The sequence below is a fragment of the Alexandromys fortis genome, unplaced genomic scaffold, assembly GCF_014885135.2.
Source record: "Alexandromys fortis isolate MF-2015 unplaced genomic scaffold, M_Fortis_MF-2015_v1.1 scaffold_6, whole genome shotgun sequence".
NCBI classification, from domain to species: Eukaryota; Metazoa; Chordata; class Mammalia; order Rodentia; family Cricetidae; genus Alexandromys; species Alexandromys fortis.
In genome coordinates this window covers 1,199,384-1,216,668 of record NW_026067902.1, presented here as the reverse complement: position 1 = coordinate 1,216,668, position 17,285 = coordinate 1,199,384, and positions in this window count along the sequence as shown.

The following is a 17,285-nucleotide window of genomic DNA, read 5'->3' as shown; positions in this document are numbered from 1 at the left end:
ACTTTGAATGACACACAAAAAAAATCTATTCTCTTCAGACTGCAGACTAAACTAAAGGTCCAAATTATCAAAAGTCCATGTATAACAGAAACCAGGAACATCTTGACAAACAGAAACATGCTAGGCCTGATGTGTATCTTGAGTACAAATTACCAATATGTCAGCTAGATGTCAACACGGCAATGTTCATTATATGAATTCACTCTTTCTCAACTACCGAATGCTGGAAGGGATATTCAAGCTAAGACTTTCCTCAGTACACTGCATAAAGAAGGAAAGAAGTGGGCAAGAGAATTAATAAGGAAAGAGAAGGAGAGAGACATGGAGAGAAATGAAGAGGGAAGAAAGGAGAATAGGCAAATAGAAGGTGAGCCTGGGCCAAGTGAATGTCTTGCTGAGAGGCTGAGCCAGATTTCTGAATTTTACTATTTGTTCTATTTCTATGAAATCTTTTAATCTGATTTCATTTATTTTTTATGTGGATGTTTTGTCTAAATGTATATCTACGTACCACATGTGTTCCTGGTACCCACATAGGCCAGAGAAGGCATCAGATTCCCTGGGACTGGTGCTGAAGACAGATGTGCTATGGAGACTGCTGGGGGAGAAAAGCTACCAGCAGTCTTACTCAGTTGCAGATTTGGTGAGCTACAGTCATGGCCTGCCACACAAGACATGCTCCCCAGTGCAATAACAATATGACTATTAAGGGGGTTATCAACCATTTTTTGATTGGATTTGAGGTTGACTCCATGTCCTTTGTAAACCAGGTCAAGAATTCATGGCTTGAGAAGCCATTGGCCTAAAAGGGGAACTTGCTACGATTGTTTTGCAAAATGATCCTATTGCCAAACTGTCTTCCTAATGTTTGTAATATTGTATCTTCATCAGAGAAGTAGATGGGCAAAGTTGTTAATACAGAAATTGGTAACTAGCTACAATGTGGAGACTCAATGATCGTGGAGTACTTCTAAGTGGAATGGCTATGTGGGTCCTTCCAAGACTCAGGAAATTTTTTAGAAAAGGGAGTTAGAAAGAATCTAAGGGTGGAAAGATGTGCAGCAAAATGTCATCTTCCAAATATGTTGTAACCACGGTATTGTGGCTATCTGTATAAGACTTACACATGGTTGACCAGTTAACATTTATCAAGAGAGAAGATGGGTCTAAAAGGTCCCACACTTCTCTGAGGACCTATTGACAGCTGATTGTTGTTGAAGATGATGATGTCTTTTTTTTTTTCCAGCAGTGTAACCACTAATAAGCTCCCCTTGCTCAAGTAAATAATTTTACCTCCATGCTCAGGCAAAAAATTCTAATTAAACTTAGAGGGTCATGGACAAATGAAGACAGGGTATTAGAGGTAAACCGGGAAACTTGTTGGGAAGGAGAGTTTCTTTGTGATAGAAGAGGGTAGGAGAAATAGTAGAGGTCAAAACCTCTAGAATTCATTATATGCATTATATGAAATTCCAATAAAATATAATTGCAATTAAAAATCAAAGAATTTTACTGAAGGCAAGGTACTCATCATTTATTTTGGGTCTTACAGACTGCTGTAGGACAGCTTGGCAACTTGGTCTGATGAGTCTACTTTGACAAAGGGTAGCTCAGCAGACACCAGGGTGCCCAGGAACAGGTATTCATGCCAAGTGAAAAGACATCATCCTCAAACACCAGGCTCTGCCTTTCCTCATGTCTATACCTTTTTCTAAAGACATCTGTGATCCTTTCAGAAGCAGGTAGAAGAGACAAGGAAAACCCCAGCCAGGACTGCCTCAGTCACTGTGAAAGAGGACGTGCAGGGTCCGTGACAGGGAAGCAGTAGTGGCCTCATGTTCCTATCACTCCCACACCATTCACTCATGGAAGGGAAAATAGCAACAGATGGTGCTGCTGGAAGTGGAGAAAAGAAAGCCATCAGAAACCCAACACGGGATATTTAAAAGCAACAGTCCTCAAAACTGCCCGAAGCTGAAGGAGGGCACCATGGGAATAGCACATGCTGGGATTCTGCAGGGTACGTGGCTATGCAATCTCAGATGTCTTGACCACACAGCCTGCAAAGATCACTGTCCTGAGTTCTTCCAGTGGAAGCACAAAGGAAATGTGAAATAAAATTGGCGATCATTCTGAATCCAACAAAAGTCTAGCAAAAATAACCAGTGGGACTGATTAAAATGAGTCCAACCTGTGGGTAGTTTTCTGAAACTAAGATCCATTGAGACAAGAGTGTATTTGTGAGAAAAAGAAAAAGGTTTAGTTCCCCAAGTTTTTGTTATAATTTGCTAGTTTCTATAATTTTAAGTCCCATCATACCTGGGGGAGAATTAGTGATAATTACATATTCCAGCTACTACTATTATTTAATAATTCATTTAAAAAAAACCTTGGAAAGTTGCTGTTTAAATTGATTAAACTACACAAAAGTCCATACAGAGGCTGATATTTAGACATAGGATATATTTGTCTTTACAGTGGAGTGATTTTGGTAATCAGGAGGGAATAAATCACCAACTTGATATTCCAAATCAGTACATATCATTGAGAGAGCCTGTGAGCTTTCCATAGCCTGTGGTTGCTATCATCTGATTTGCTTCCTTTGTTATGTGGATATTTGCCCAAAATCATAAAAATTTCTCAGCAAGGTCTACTGGATGTCACTGGTATTTGCAGCACAAAAATCAAAATGAATTGTTGCTGTAGCAGAATGAATACACTGGGCTGATTAATCCGCTTGCAGAAGCTCAGCACTAAAGATGGAAAACACAACGGTGACATTATCCCCATGAGGGCTCTGCTATTAATTGGTCCAGATTTAAGTACAACTTTTAATCAAGTTTTAGGCTTTTAAGCCTCTACTTCCACAACTGCTTGTTCACCTCTAAGAACTTGGAATTAGGTTCAACTAATGTCAAGGATGGTCTTCCTAAGCAAGCTAATTGTAGGATGTTTCACGTGTATCTGAATCTTATAGTAGGGCAGAACACCCGTGCCCTGACCAGTGTTATTTGTATAAAACATTTACCTTCAATTTGACATAGGAGAGTAATAGGAGGTACATCTGTATTGAGAAAGCAATCCATTTTAAAATCTATCTTAGTGTAATCAGGCCAAACCAATCATTCTTAAGCAATAGGAGAAAAGGAATCTCATTCATATAGCTAATTGACTTAAACCACTTATATAATAAACTATCTTGTAGTGTTGACCTCAGTATGGGGTTTTATTAATTAGACAATTCATTCATTCATTTTTTGTGTTGAGGGTCAAATTCAGGTCCCTGGACATGCTAGGCCAGTGTTCTACCACTGGGCTATTCTGAACCAGCAGAATCTTTCCAGGTTTGATCTTAGGAAGCTATTTGAAAGTGTATCTGTAGAATGATATAAATAGGAGTAGAGATATCTCTAAACACGAGCAGCTCACTGGAGATCATGGACTCCTGTGAGATATTTTGATCGCACTCTGACACTCCCAAAACTGTCAATAAATTTACTTTGAACCAGAGGGCAGAGCTGGCTACTAGCTGACAAGAATTAGCCATGGAAGTTTTGAAAGGCCTAGTGTAAGAAAAATTCCAGAGGGACCCTTGCTGCCCTTGGCCAGGCCATGCACTGCCTGCATTTTCTAGCCAGCAAGTGATACAGTGACAAACAGCCTCAGACTCTCCTGTCATCAGCAATAGATCTGGTGAGACAGCTGGGAATTCTTAAAGGGGGGAATTGGTTTTATTCATGTTAAAAATGGGAATCAATATAACGATGTAGGGAGTTAGATCTATGTATGATAGTTTCACAATTGATGGTTTGAAAATGGAAAAATTGAATGGCTGGATAATCAAATTATTTGGGATTGTCACACTGCTGATTATGATCATTATCAGTTTGGTATTTCATGTTTTATCCTTAAAAAGTGGTTTGATATTGGTGCTAAATATGAAAAAAATGATAAAATACAATTCTTAGAAAGACCTACTAATGAAAATAAGAAAAATATTCACAAAACAACAAAGGAGTTTGGAGCAGAACATACAGCACCATTGCAATATGGGACTGAAGAGAAGGAGCCCAATGTGTTTAGAATACCAACCTTAATTTATCCAGTTACCATTCAAGAATGACCACCAGATGATATACACCCCCAGGCTATTCAGAAGTTAACTGGTATCCTTTAGAAATATTACATCTGAACAGATTTAAGGAAGCAGTAGTTTCATATGGCACGTATTCACTCTGTGTGAAGCATATGCCAAATTCATGGGAAACTTGGACAGAATGATTCAACAAGACTGTAATGGAAAACATTGTGGAAAGGGGAAGCTAGAGTCATAGAACAATGGAATAGGGTTAGAGATACTGAAATTTCCCAAGAACAGCTTCTTAATGAAGGCTAGTGTGCTGATTTGCAAAGACAGATTACATTTGATGCAGAAGGTATTACAAAGGTCAGTATTGGTCTAATAAATGCAGATATACATGGAACAGACAAGGCAATCTTTTGTCATCAGTAAATGCGTTAGGGGACTTCTTGCAGTTCCCAATGTCAAATTTGGTTCAATAATCCCTGTCAGTATTTGGGAAACTTCTTTACAGAGCTATTTTAAAAGTGCCTGTTGTTAAAACCCATACTGCTCCGGATGACAGAACAACTTCAGTAGATAAAACAAATTTTTTAGGAGTACCATAAAATAAGTATTTTGGCAAACTTCTACAAATGAACAAAGACCAAAGCTTGAAGTACAGATAAAGGGCATTGAAATTAAGAGTTTGAGAGACACAGGGACAGATGTAACAGTAATTTCACCAACATCTTGCTATCCAGTTTGGCCTCTTCAGGAGGTAAATTTTCAGCTTCTAGGAATTCAAACTTATCTCAGGTAAAACAAAGTATAAGATGGGTCAAATGTATAGGACCAGAGGGACAATTAGAAAAATTAAAATCATATGTGGCTAATATAGCAATGAACTTATGGGGACATAATTTGTTGCAGTAATGGAAAACACAGATAAATATTCCTCCAATCTCAGATACATACTGTAAACTAATGTATGCTTCTAAGAAAAAAAGTATTTAAAGGTATTGAGAACAATCATTGACTGTTCAGATTGTACACAAGTGGGGCATAACAGCAGATGATCTTCCCTTGTATACAATACATGTCATATCCCATATATGTTTACCAGGTCCTCTAACATGAGACAATGATGAAACTGGTCAGCTACTGATAGGAAATGTGCTGGAAGCCTCAGAATTTCATAAGAAACACCACATTAATAAGAAATCTTTGAAGAGAGATTTTTCTATTACATGGTGGTGTATTAGAAATGTATATCATTGTTTTGGAGAGTTGGTTGCAAGTTTGTTACTGGTCATTTTCAGAAAAAAACTAAGCAAAAAGATTAGATTCAGGCATCTTTTTCTATAAAGAAAAAGGGGAGGATTTAGGAATGATAGGGAAAATGGTAGATTATTGAATCTACTTTTAAACTAAAATAGCTACTAGTCTCAAATATTTTACACTGGTATGGATTTTTGTATATTGATATAAATTTAAAGATTTTGTTAGAACATACTCTATATTTCTACTCTTATTTAAGACAGTTGGTATATTGATACAAATTTAATGTTATTTTTGTTATACTGTATACATTTAGATAAATGGATCCCTTAAAGTCTGTCATATGACACAAAAGCAAGAGACTCAAAATAGTTGCTTTCAATGAAACTCATGACTCCTCTTTTGTAGTCATCTCTATACACTTTCTAATTTTGTCTGTCCTATTGACCTATAAACTCTTTTAACGCATTGGCCATGTAGATCTTGTCTCAGAGAAATAAACCTAAAAGTCTAATAATGCCTTGACATGTTGAATAATTTTTAATTGACAAGATTGCCAGAATCTCAAAAATAAGATATTTCTGACTTTTTAATGCTTTCATTCCTCCAACTTCCCACTTCCTCTTGACCCCCACCTGGGTCACAGTAAGTACAACTCTTTTTCCAAAGCAGGCTATAAAACCTTGGAAGCAACTCACTCTAGAAAATACTCTCTCTTTTCTTCCTTCTTCCCAGAAAGTCCTCATTCCACAGATGTCCTGCTCTATATCCAGGGAAGAGGAACACCACACAGAGACACAGAAAAATAATCCAAGCAAGTAGGCCTTCCTGAAGTGTTCCTATAATCTTGTGGCTGAATCCCCAGATTTTAAAGGAAAGCTAAGGATATAGGTAGAGTTCAAAAAATATTTACACTATTAAGAAAGAAGTCATTTCTACTAAAAGTTTAGTTTTCTTTTCCAAAACCAAATAATAATAGATTTTAAAAAGAGAAGAAAAATTTCCACAATAAAGAGAAAACTGATTGTTTTCATGCTTAGTTCTTTATTTACATGATTTGTTTAAGGGTAATAACCTTGTGAAGCAATGTTTGAAATTATATTCAACTCCTGTAGTTCTCTAATTCTGTGCTGTTCAAAGCAAGGCAAACTTGATATGGACACTATGTACACACACACACAGCTAAATTCAACCTTCAGATATCTGGCTCTGCAAGCTAGGCTGGGACTGGAAACTGTTGGTCCATGGGCCATACTTCGTATAACAAGGTTCTAAACCATCCTGAAAAGTGGTTTTGTTGACCACATTCTGTAAATGAGCTACCCCTTTTTCCTTTGCAGTGTGAGAGATTGAATCTATTCTCTCCCACATAATAATTAAGCCTCTATTCTTGACCAACAACCCTAACCTCACATAAAAATCACGAGTATTATAATAGCTTGACCAATGTAAAAGACCTGATGTACAAAAGCAAAGTTCTATCATTGGGGTACAGTTTCTCTGTATCTGCTCTTGCATCATGGGCCACCATCCCCACTAGTCAGAATAGAGGCTTTGTCACAAAACACTCCTTTTATGCATCACAGAATTTTTTCTTAGGAAAGATGACAACAAGACAGGGTTTTGAAAAGCTTTATTATACAAACATTATTATAACAGAGTTAACTGATTTTTTTAAACAAATTAAATTTTTTCCAATAGCAACAGTTTATCAGAGGTTTCACTTTTAGCACTACATGCCAATTTATAAATAACTCTAATGGCAGTGACTATAACACTAGTGGTTTATGTTTTAAACAAATTAAATTTTCTTGTACTGATCTTATTATTTTGATGATATATTTCTATTAATAACTTCTCTTGTTGCTATGACAAAAGTATCTCCCAAAAGTAACTGAAGAAAATATGACTTATTTGGCTTGAAATGTGAAGACACAGTCCAGCACAGCAGTCAAGTCATAGAGGCACAAATGGAAAGCAGCTGCTGATATTATATCTAGTCAGGAAGCAGACAGACCCGAATGCTGGTGCTCAGCTCCCTTATGGCTAGGAACCCATGACAAGAAATGGGGCTGCCATATTTCAAGTGTGTCCTCCTGCCCAAATTAACCAGAAATCCTTCACTGGCATGCCCGCAGGTTTTTCTCCTACATCTTTCAAAATCCTGCCAATTTTTGAAATTATTAACCATTACAAAGAGATTCAATATATTTACCTTAAGAGACAAAGTCTAGCTGGGCATGGTGGTACATGTCTTTAAAACGAGTTCTTGGGGGGACAGAGGCAGGTGGAGCTCTGTGAGTTCATGGCTGGTTTGGTCCATATAGTGAGTTCCAGGACAGCCAGAGATACATAGTGAGACCCTGTTTCAAAAATATGAGAGAGGGAATGGGGGGAGGAAAGGTGAGAGAGAGAGAGAGAGAGAGAGAGAGAGAGAGAGAGAGAGAGAGAGAGAGAGAGAGAGAGAGAGAGAGAGAGAGAGAGAGAAACTCTATCCTATAAGGAAGTTATCCATGTGTGATTAGAGTAAAATTTAACTAATACCCCTCATGAAATTACCATCAGAGATGAAGTCTCCTTTATAAGGAATTGTCTACAAGTGCTTAGGGTATATATTTTGAAAAACTATTGGAAATAATTTTTAGAATATTAAAAATTAGCAGCCTGATTCACTTTCTTTTTGTCTTTGATCAAAAAAAAAAAAGCACTGACAAGCATCTCTCTTAACTCTCAGCTTTTATTAATTTTGCAGGAGTCTACCAAATCCAAGAAGTAAATGTGCCTTCCACAAAAAATGTATTTAAAAAAATTTCAAAATGACTGCACCATAAGAATGAGATCCTAAATCATTGTTAGTTGATATAGTTTGTAGTTCACTGAATTCATATTAGCTAGTTGGTTAATGAAATCATAATTTTGAGATAAATTGTTGAATCAAATAATCCATAGGGAGAAACACAAAATATCTAAATAAAGTCAAACTATAAACAAATCCAAATAAAATATAAAAGGCTTATAAACTTGTGTATGTACAGGAAAATGTGGATTTTCTGTGGTAAGAATATAATATTATAAAATCATCAAAGGAGAAATTATAAACCTAAAATAATTTTAGCAAATATATGTATAATTTCCTTATAGCCTATTTTTTAGTTAATAAAAAATCACAACCATACAGAAAGTATGGACCTATATGTGAGCTGAAAAAATAGAACCAGAGCAGTTTATAGACATGAAAACCTTGTTTATGACCATTCTTGTTAATCAAAGACATGTTAGAGTAAAAATGATAAATCATTTTTCTTCATCAGAGAGTAAATTATCCAAGTATTTAATAATTTATGATATTATTAACAATTTATTAATGGAACCAGATAATCTCATATACTCCTAATGAGAGTTTAGGTTGCTAAACCTTATGGCTATCAAAATGATGAATAAAAATGTATCACTACAGAAGAAGTGTATGCACCTTAAACTTGAAATTTCCTTCTAGGAATATGTATTACAATCAAACTAGAAAACATAAAGTGAAATGTGTATATAAATATATTTATTACAAAATGTTCTATCATAGTTTTCAAAATGAGAGGCAATGTAATGCCCACAGGCAAAGGAATGGCTACATAAAATATGAAACATCCCCTCATTAGAATACTAGATAATTACAAAGACTGAAGTAAAGTTCTGTATGCTGACAAAAAAATAATTCCCTGGGAGATATTATTCAAGTGATTTTAAAAAAGAGAACTAAAAGCAAATTATATACTAGCATATAGTGTCTATACATTATGTTTCATTTGTAGCTTTGAAATTATAATGTAACTGTATTTCTTTCTTCCATTTCCTCTCTCCATAGCTTCTCATATAACCCCTCCCCATTCTCCATCAATTCTCCCTTTTAATCAATTGTTATTGCATGTATGTAAATGTGCATAATGTATATTCTTAAATATAACTTGTCCAGTCTGGTTATTATTACTTATATTCATGCTTTTAGGGATGACCATTTGGCACTGGACAACCAACTGATGTGCTCTTCTCTGGGGAAGACCAGACATCTCTCCTGCTCCCAGCTTTTCTCAGTTACATACTGTTCTTTGTGTAAGTCTTTATGCTTCTGTTTTTAATAACTGCTTGTCAAAATTAAAAAATACCTTATATTTATTTAACTTTCCTCCTGGAAATATACACACATGTATGTATGTATATATACATATATAGATATCAACTAGAATATTGTGAAGATGCAATGTAATAAGACCTATAATTATCTATGAAGTACCCTCCTGTTATTGACTGCATGTAAATAAAATCATTTTAATACTTAGTAATTTTGTGTTCAATATGAATTTGTTCATTATTATAATTATGTGGGTTGATTGAGTGGTGCTGTGCTTCTGTCTCCTGACTTGTATCCAATAAGACTGTAGTAGCTGGATACCTTCCTTAGCACTCATCATGGTCTTCTGTCTGGGCTTCTAATGGAAGGCACATCAGGGCTGCTTTTGCAGTAAAAGTCCAAGGCACAAGATTCCTGCACACTTCTACTTCTATGGCATTTGTAAGCCTCATGACTAAGTAGCAGAATTTTATGAATCCATTAAAAAAAAAGAAAATAGAAAGTGATATTTTTTGGATCTTATCTATAAGAGCCTCTCACAAGGTAAGTCTAATCATTCCATTTTTTTTATTGGAGGATGAATTAAGCAATTTAGAAAAAGTATCTTCCAAGCACCATACTATTGACCAACAATAGAGTGGAAGGTTTACTTGTTCTGCTGACTCTCAAGTCCGTATTTTGACCCCATTATCTGCAGAACGCTGCTGATTTCCCTCTCTCAGGCAAGCCATTTTCCTCTGCATATTTTCAATTTCAGTTTTAGCTTTTCTTGTGCACTGTTTTAAGATGCTGGCTCAAAAGCAGCCTACTTCTTTTGCACACTTGGTTGATCCAGTCAAAATTCTCTTGAATCTGATTTTTATATATCAAACTGGTTGCTGCTAATGTTCTAACACTTTATCTTAACACTCTCATCATACATTGCAATATTTAGGTGAGCAGCTGCCACATAACTTTGGCTTTTAAGATGGCTCACTCTCTGGGTGTAGGATGTCTGAGATAACACGTCTTCACACTTACCACTTTGGTTGCCGTGGCATTTTGTAAACATAGAACATTGACTCAGTAGCTGAAGCTGCCTTTTTCTGACTTGTTTTTACTCCCCAAATATTTTAGAAAAGGGATTTCGTTTGTTATTACTTTTAGGGTTTGGGGTGTGTTGTTAAAATCACTACTTTCTATGGTTTGAGTAAGTATCCCACAAAGGCAAGTGAACAAAATCTTGAACAAAAATCATGGCATTGTTGCAAAATGATAGATACTTAAGAGATTAAAACTTGTGAAATGAAGTCAGAACATTAGAGGGCGTGCCCTAAAGGTCTTTTGGGGATCCAAGTCCCTTTGTATCATTCACCTTTGTCATAAGGTGAACAGTTACTTCTGACCTGCTTTCCTACGATAATGAACTATGCACCACAGGCCAATGATAAGCTAGCTGTGGATTGTAACCTCTGTAACTGTGAGCCAAGCAGCCTTTCTTTTTATAAGTTGATATGCTCTTTATCATAATTCTGGAATTCACACTATTATACTTTCTGACTCCTTGAGAAGACTCTTACATGGGAAGCTCTTGAATTATTGCTGATGCTCATGGCCTAGTGATTATACTTTGACCAATAACACCCTTTAAGAAACAGTTTTGAGGGATAGATTCATAAAATAACAAAGGAAGAATTCATTATACAGTGTAAGAGGTAAAATGAGATCAGACTAGCTAGGATAAGATGGTCCATTCCCAATGCTGATCACTGCAAAATTTAGTCCTGAATCATTCTTTAATCTTCATGTCTGTTTTAATTTATCAAAAGAAAGAAATACATAGTTTATAGTGCAGTTGGAAGAGTGCTTGCATAGCATGCATGAAGCCCTGGCTTCAATTCCCAGCCAGTACCACATAAATGAAGCATAAAGGCTACGGAGATAACTCAGCACTGCAAAAGTAAAGGAAGAAACAAGTTCAAGATCATCCTCAGTTATGTAGCTGGTCTACGAGAGAGAGAGAGAGAGAGAGAGAGAGAGAGAGAGAGAGAGAGAGAGAGAGGTGGTCATCAGGAATACATTTACAGTTATGTACTTGTGTTTTCCTGGCTGTGACCAACATGATAATGTTAAAATATGGTATGTTCAATTCTTTATTCATCTGAAAACAGTGTGGAAGTTTGAAATCTCTTAATGTCTTACATGTCTCTCATTGACTTCTCCAGTTCTTCATGTTCTAGGATTGAATTGTATTATAGTTGAGGTTTATATTCAATAAATCCATATTAAGGCACATGTACATCTGTGCATGCGTGTACACACACACCCACACGCACACACACCCACACACACACACACACACACACACACCTCTCTAGTGAGGGAAGAATGTATCACTCTATCTTGTGACTTTGAGTTTTGTGACCTGCTTTGCCAAGTGGGACATGAGTAATTTAGCATCATGAACAGAGGCTTCTTAAGCATGTTTGTATGATATTGCTTGAATTTTTACTTCAGTGATATGTCATGAGTATGATATGTCAACATTACTGCTGTAAGAAATTGCTAGGTAACATAAGTAGGGACTTAAGAACAAACATATCAGAATATATAAATTTATTCTAGAACTTAGATTAAGGCTTATGGTAAAGAATCATTGAAATCTGAAATCACTTATTCAACATATTTTATAACATGGCTAACTTTTTCTTTCTTTGTCTCTGTCTATCTGTTTCTGTCTCTCTCTTCCTCCCTCCCTCCCTTCCTACTTCCCTTCTTCGCTCCTTCCCTCATGTTACTATATATTCCAGGCTATCTTCACAAGTAGTAGGCCTCTCCTTCTCTCAGCCTCTTGAGTAGTAGGATTTACAGGCAAGAGCAATCACATATAACTATATGTTTTCAGTTTTCTGATTTTCCTACTTCCTTTTCTTTTATGGGATTTTACGTATCTTGTTGATTCTGTCTGAGTCTATCTTATCATTTTCTGTGATATAAGTTTCTTCTACATATCTTCACACTCAGAGAAACTTGTTTACAAGAAGACCCTCTGTCACTGAGGTCTTGATTACCGGTGCTTTTTCTCTACTTCGGCATGGTGATGTTTGTCTGTAATTGTACTTTATCTTGTTTTATTATTTCAGAGAGAAGCACTTGCTATATATTCATATCAGGCCTGAAACCTACCATGCAGATCAGACTGACTTCAAATGTACAACAATTCTCTGTCTTTCCCTTTTGGATGCTCGTGCTATAGTCATGTGCCTTCATATTTAGCAACCTACATAGTTTATTAACAGTTATAATAGCATAATTCACTTTCTTTCTCCTCCACTCAACTAGAAAGAAAGAAACATGTTCAGTTGGTTAACTTTGGAGTTCTGGTACCTAGCACACTGCAGTTTTAGAATTCTTGAAGGAATTTTGCTGAAACTGCTTAGTTTAATGCATTAGCATTTTATTGTGTTAGCTGTCTGGGTGGTTCATGATGCTTTTGTTGATAGTGAAGCAGGTGGATAACAGCTATTTAATCTTATTATGTGCTGATAATAAAAAAGCAGAATGATTTGAGTTAAAAATAAATAAGCCAGTGATGATTGGATGATTCTCTATTGTGTGCCCTGCACTTTCATATGAAGTAAGCAATAGAATAGTCAACCACCCTGTAAATAAGACAGAAGCTATCTGGGTTGGAGACACTCATATTTTGCCACTTTTGTAAGGTATATTTTGAGTTTTGAGACTTCTGGACACAAGTGTTCATGTAACTCCTGACAAACGACTGTAAGATAAGGCTACTTACTGGACAGTGTAGCAAGAGAACTGGCCCCAATCCTGATGGAAGACCTGGCCCCAACACTCAGGAGAGATGGCCCCACCCCATACCATGAAAAAGGGAGGACTGGCTCTGATGGCATGGTCATACTGCCCCTCATCTGAGGGGGGCAGTACCAGTGACCTGGACTGGCCAGCTCCACTACCACCCAGGCCCACAGGTGGACCTTGTGTTGGTTCATCCTAACATGTATCGCATCAGGACCTGCTGGAGTTCTTGAAGGGACTAGTCATGTGGAACAATACTGGGAGGATCTCCATGACTCGGAGTGGCTTTGCGATATCTGAGAGGAGTTTTGGTGAGGATCCAGTGATAATGGTGTACCAGAAACCAGAGGCCTTCAACCAGATCAGTGACTCAATGCAATGAACATTTGCAAGTAGAGCTGATCGAGCAAAAGGCTCTACCGTGTGACACACTGCAGCTCGCAGTACCACTAGGATGAATGAAGAGGTATTGGACAGTTGGAAAAAATGGAGGAGCCAAGAGCTTTTTGTTTGTCTTTGCTTTATTTGTTTGCTTCTTTTGGTTTTATTTTATTTTTTGAATTTTCTTGTGGGGGACACTGCAGGGATGAGGAAAGGAGATGGGAAATCAGTGGATAGTGGAACTGGGGTGTAGGATGTGAAATTCCCAAAGAATCAATAAAGACCAGAAGAACATTGGAGGGAAACTGAAAATGTAGACAAAATGAGCTTTGCCAAGGACTCTAGAAAGGGAGTCCAAGAAGCAGAATTCAAAATGTGGAATAGAGAGAAAGTAACAGAACCCAGAGACAGAAGCAAGGTCAGTGCTTGACGAGAATAAACGAGAGAAAATAAGGAGAAAATAATAGTGCTCTCTAGACAGAAAATTAAAGGACTAATGTACAAAAATTTATCCATTCATCGACTAACATGTAGGTTGTTTTCAGTTTCTCATTACTGTGAGTAGAGCAGCTATGAGCATGCCTAAGCAAGTCTCTGTAGTAGGGTGAAGTATCTTTGGGGGAATATGTCCAAGAGTAGTACAGTTGGAATTTGAGGTCAGATCTGATCTTTCTGAGGAACTGCTACACTGATTTCCATCCTGGCCATACAAGTTTACCCTCGTGCAGCAGCGGATGAATGTGCTCCACTTATTCCACATCCTTGCCAGCATGGACTGGCATTCTTTATTGGTCTTGGCCCTTCTGATGCATGTAAGATAAAATCCCAATATAGTTTTGATTTGCATTTCCCTTATGGATAATAATGTTCAACATTTCTTTAAGTGTTTCTCAGCCATTTCAGTTTCCTCTTTTGAGATTTCTGTCTTTAGATCTATACCTCATTTTTAATTGGGTTATTTGTTTTCTTGATGGCTACTTTATTGAGTTCTTTGTACATGTTGCATATTAGCTTCCTCTCAATTGTATAGTTGGAGAAAAAAAAAACCTCTTTTCTTATGCTTTGACTGAATGATGACGTCCTTTGCAGCGTATAAGCTTTTCAATTTCACGAAGTCCCACTTACTAATTGTTATTCTTGTTACACAGTCTAATACTATTTTGCTCAGAAAAATCTTTTCTGGTGTCTATGATTTCAAGACTATCTCCTACCTTCCCTTATTTCATAAGCAATGTATCTGGCCTTATGTTGAGAACTTTGATCCATTTGGAGTTGAGTTTTGTGCAGCATGATAAGTATGAATTATTTCATTCTTCTAACATGCAGATATCCAGTTTGACCAGCACCATTTGTTGAAGATGCTGTCTCATTTTCAGTGTGTATATCAGGCTTTTTTTTTTAACCAAAATTCAGGTGCCCATGGGGGTGTGGACATATTACTGGACCTTCAATTACATTCCATTGATCAAATGTCTGTCTTTTTGTGCCCAGTAGCATGGTATTTTTATTACTATAGCTCTGAGTAAATTTTGAGATCAGGGATGGTGACCCTGAAACAAGTTCTTTTATCATTCTCCAGTGTTTTAGCTATCCTGAGGTGGTTTGTTTGCAATTATTTATTTATTTACAGGTGTGGGTGTTTCCATATATAAGTGGAAATTGCCCCTTCAATTTCTGTGGAGAATTGTGCTGGAATTTTTAATAGGGATTGCATTAAATGTATTGATGGCTTTTCTTAGGAAAGCCATTCTTGCCACATTAATCCTACTGATAAATGAACTTGGGAAATCTTTTTATCTTCTGATATCTTCTTCATTATTTTTCTTCAGTGTCTTAAAGTTTTATTGTGAGTTTTCACTTGCTCAGTTAGAGTTATCCCCAAGATATTTTTCAGACTTTCGAGAAAAGTATGTTTTCCTTGATTTCTTTCTCAATCTATTTGTCGTTTGTATATAAAGATGCTGGTGATATTTATGTTAATTTTGTATCCGGATACTTTTTGCTGAATGTGTTTATTATTTGTAGGAGTTCCTGTTGGAACTTTTAGGGTTACTAACATATACTATTATTATCATCTAAAAATAGAGATACTTTGACTTCTTTCCTTCCCATTTATATCTTCTTCATGTCTTCCAGTTGTCTTATGGCTCTATATAAGACTTCAAGCACTGAGTTTAATGTGTATGGAGAGAGTAGACAACTTTATCTTGTTTCCATTTTTAGTCGCAATTGTTGGATTTTTTTATGCATTTAAGTTGATATTGGCTTTATGCTTACTGTAAACTGCCTTTATTATGTTTAGCTACCTCCCTTGTATCTCTAGTCTCTAAAGGACTTCCATCATAAAGAAATGTTGGATTATGTCAAAGGTCCTTTCTGCATTTAATGAGATAATCATGTGGACTATTTATATATGGTTGACTATATTTATCAATTTATATATATTGAATCTTCTCTGCATCTATGGGATAGAGCTTACATAATCATGGTGGAGCAACATTCTTAGGTTTAGTTTGCATGTATATTGTTGAGAAGTTTTGCATCTATGTTCTTAAGGGAAATTGATCCAAAATTTTCTTTCTTTGTTAGATCTTCAGGTTGTGTAGATATCAGAGTAACTGTGGCCTAGTGAAAAAAAGAATTGGGCATTGTTCCTTCTGTTTTTATTTTAGAGAATAATTTGAACAGTACTGAGGTTACCGTTTCTTTATAAATCTGATAGAATTCTGCACTAAAACCTGGATAGTTTTGATGTTAGGATACATAGTTGCTACTTCTATTTCACTGGGGCTTATACATCTGTTTAAATTGTTTATAATATCTTGACTTAACTTTGGTAGATGACATATATTAATAAAATTATTTGATTCTTTTAGATCTTCCAATTTGGTTCAATACATATTTTTAAAATATGTCTTTATAAATTATTTCACTTCCTCAGTCTGTTTTTTACACCCCTCTTTGTTTCTAATTTTGTAAACTTGAATTTTCTCCCTTCATCTTTTAGTTAATTTTACTAAGGGTTTGTCAATATTAGTGATTTTTTTCAAGAACCAATTCTTTATTTCATTGATTCACTAAATTGGTTTTTTTGTTTGTTTTCTATTTTATTGATCTCACCTTTGAGTTTATTTCCTGCCATTTGTTCCTTTTGGGTTTGAGTTCTTCTTTTTGTTTCTAGAGCTTTCAGGTGTGCCATTTAGTAGCTTTTTTTTTTTTTTTTTTTTTTTTTTTTATGTAGGCACTTGGTGCTATGAAATTTCCTCTTAACTTTCCTCTCGTTGTGTCCCATAGGTTTGAGTATGTNTTTTTTTTTTTTTTTTTTTTTTTTTTTTTGTTCATTAAATTCGAGAAAGTCTTAAACATTTTCTTCCCCAATTTCTGTCTTGGCCCACTTTTCTTTCAAGAGTGAGTTGTTCAGTTTTAACGAGTTGTAGGCTTTCTGTTGTTTCTGTTGTTATGGATATCCAACTTTAACCCATGGTGGTCAAATAGGATGCTGGGTGTTATTTCAATTTTCTTACATCTGCTGAGAGTTGCTTTGTGCCCAATATGTAGTTATTTATGGGGAAAGTTCCATGAGGTGCTGAGTAGAAGACATTATTCTTTGTTTGGGTAGCAGGTTCTGTAACTATCTCT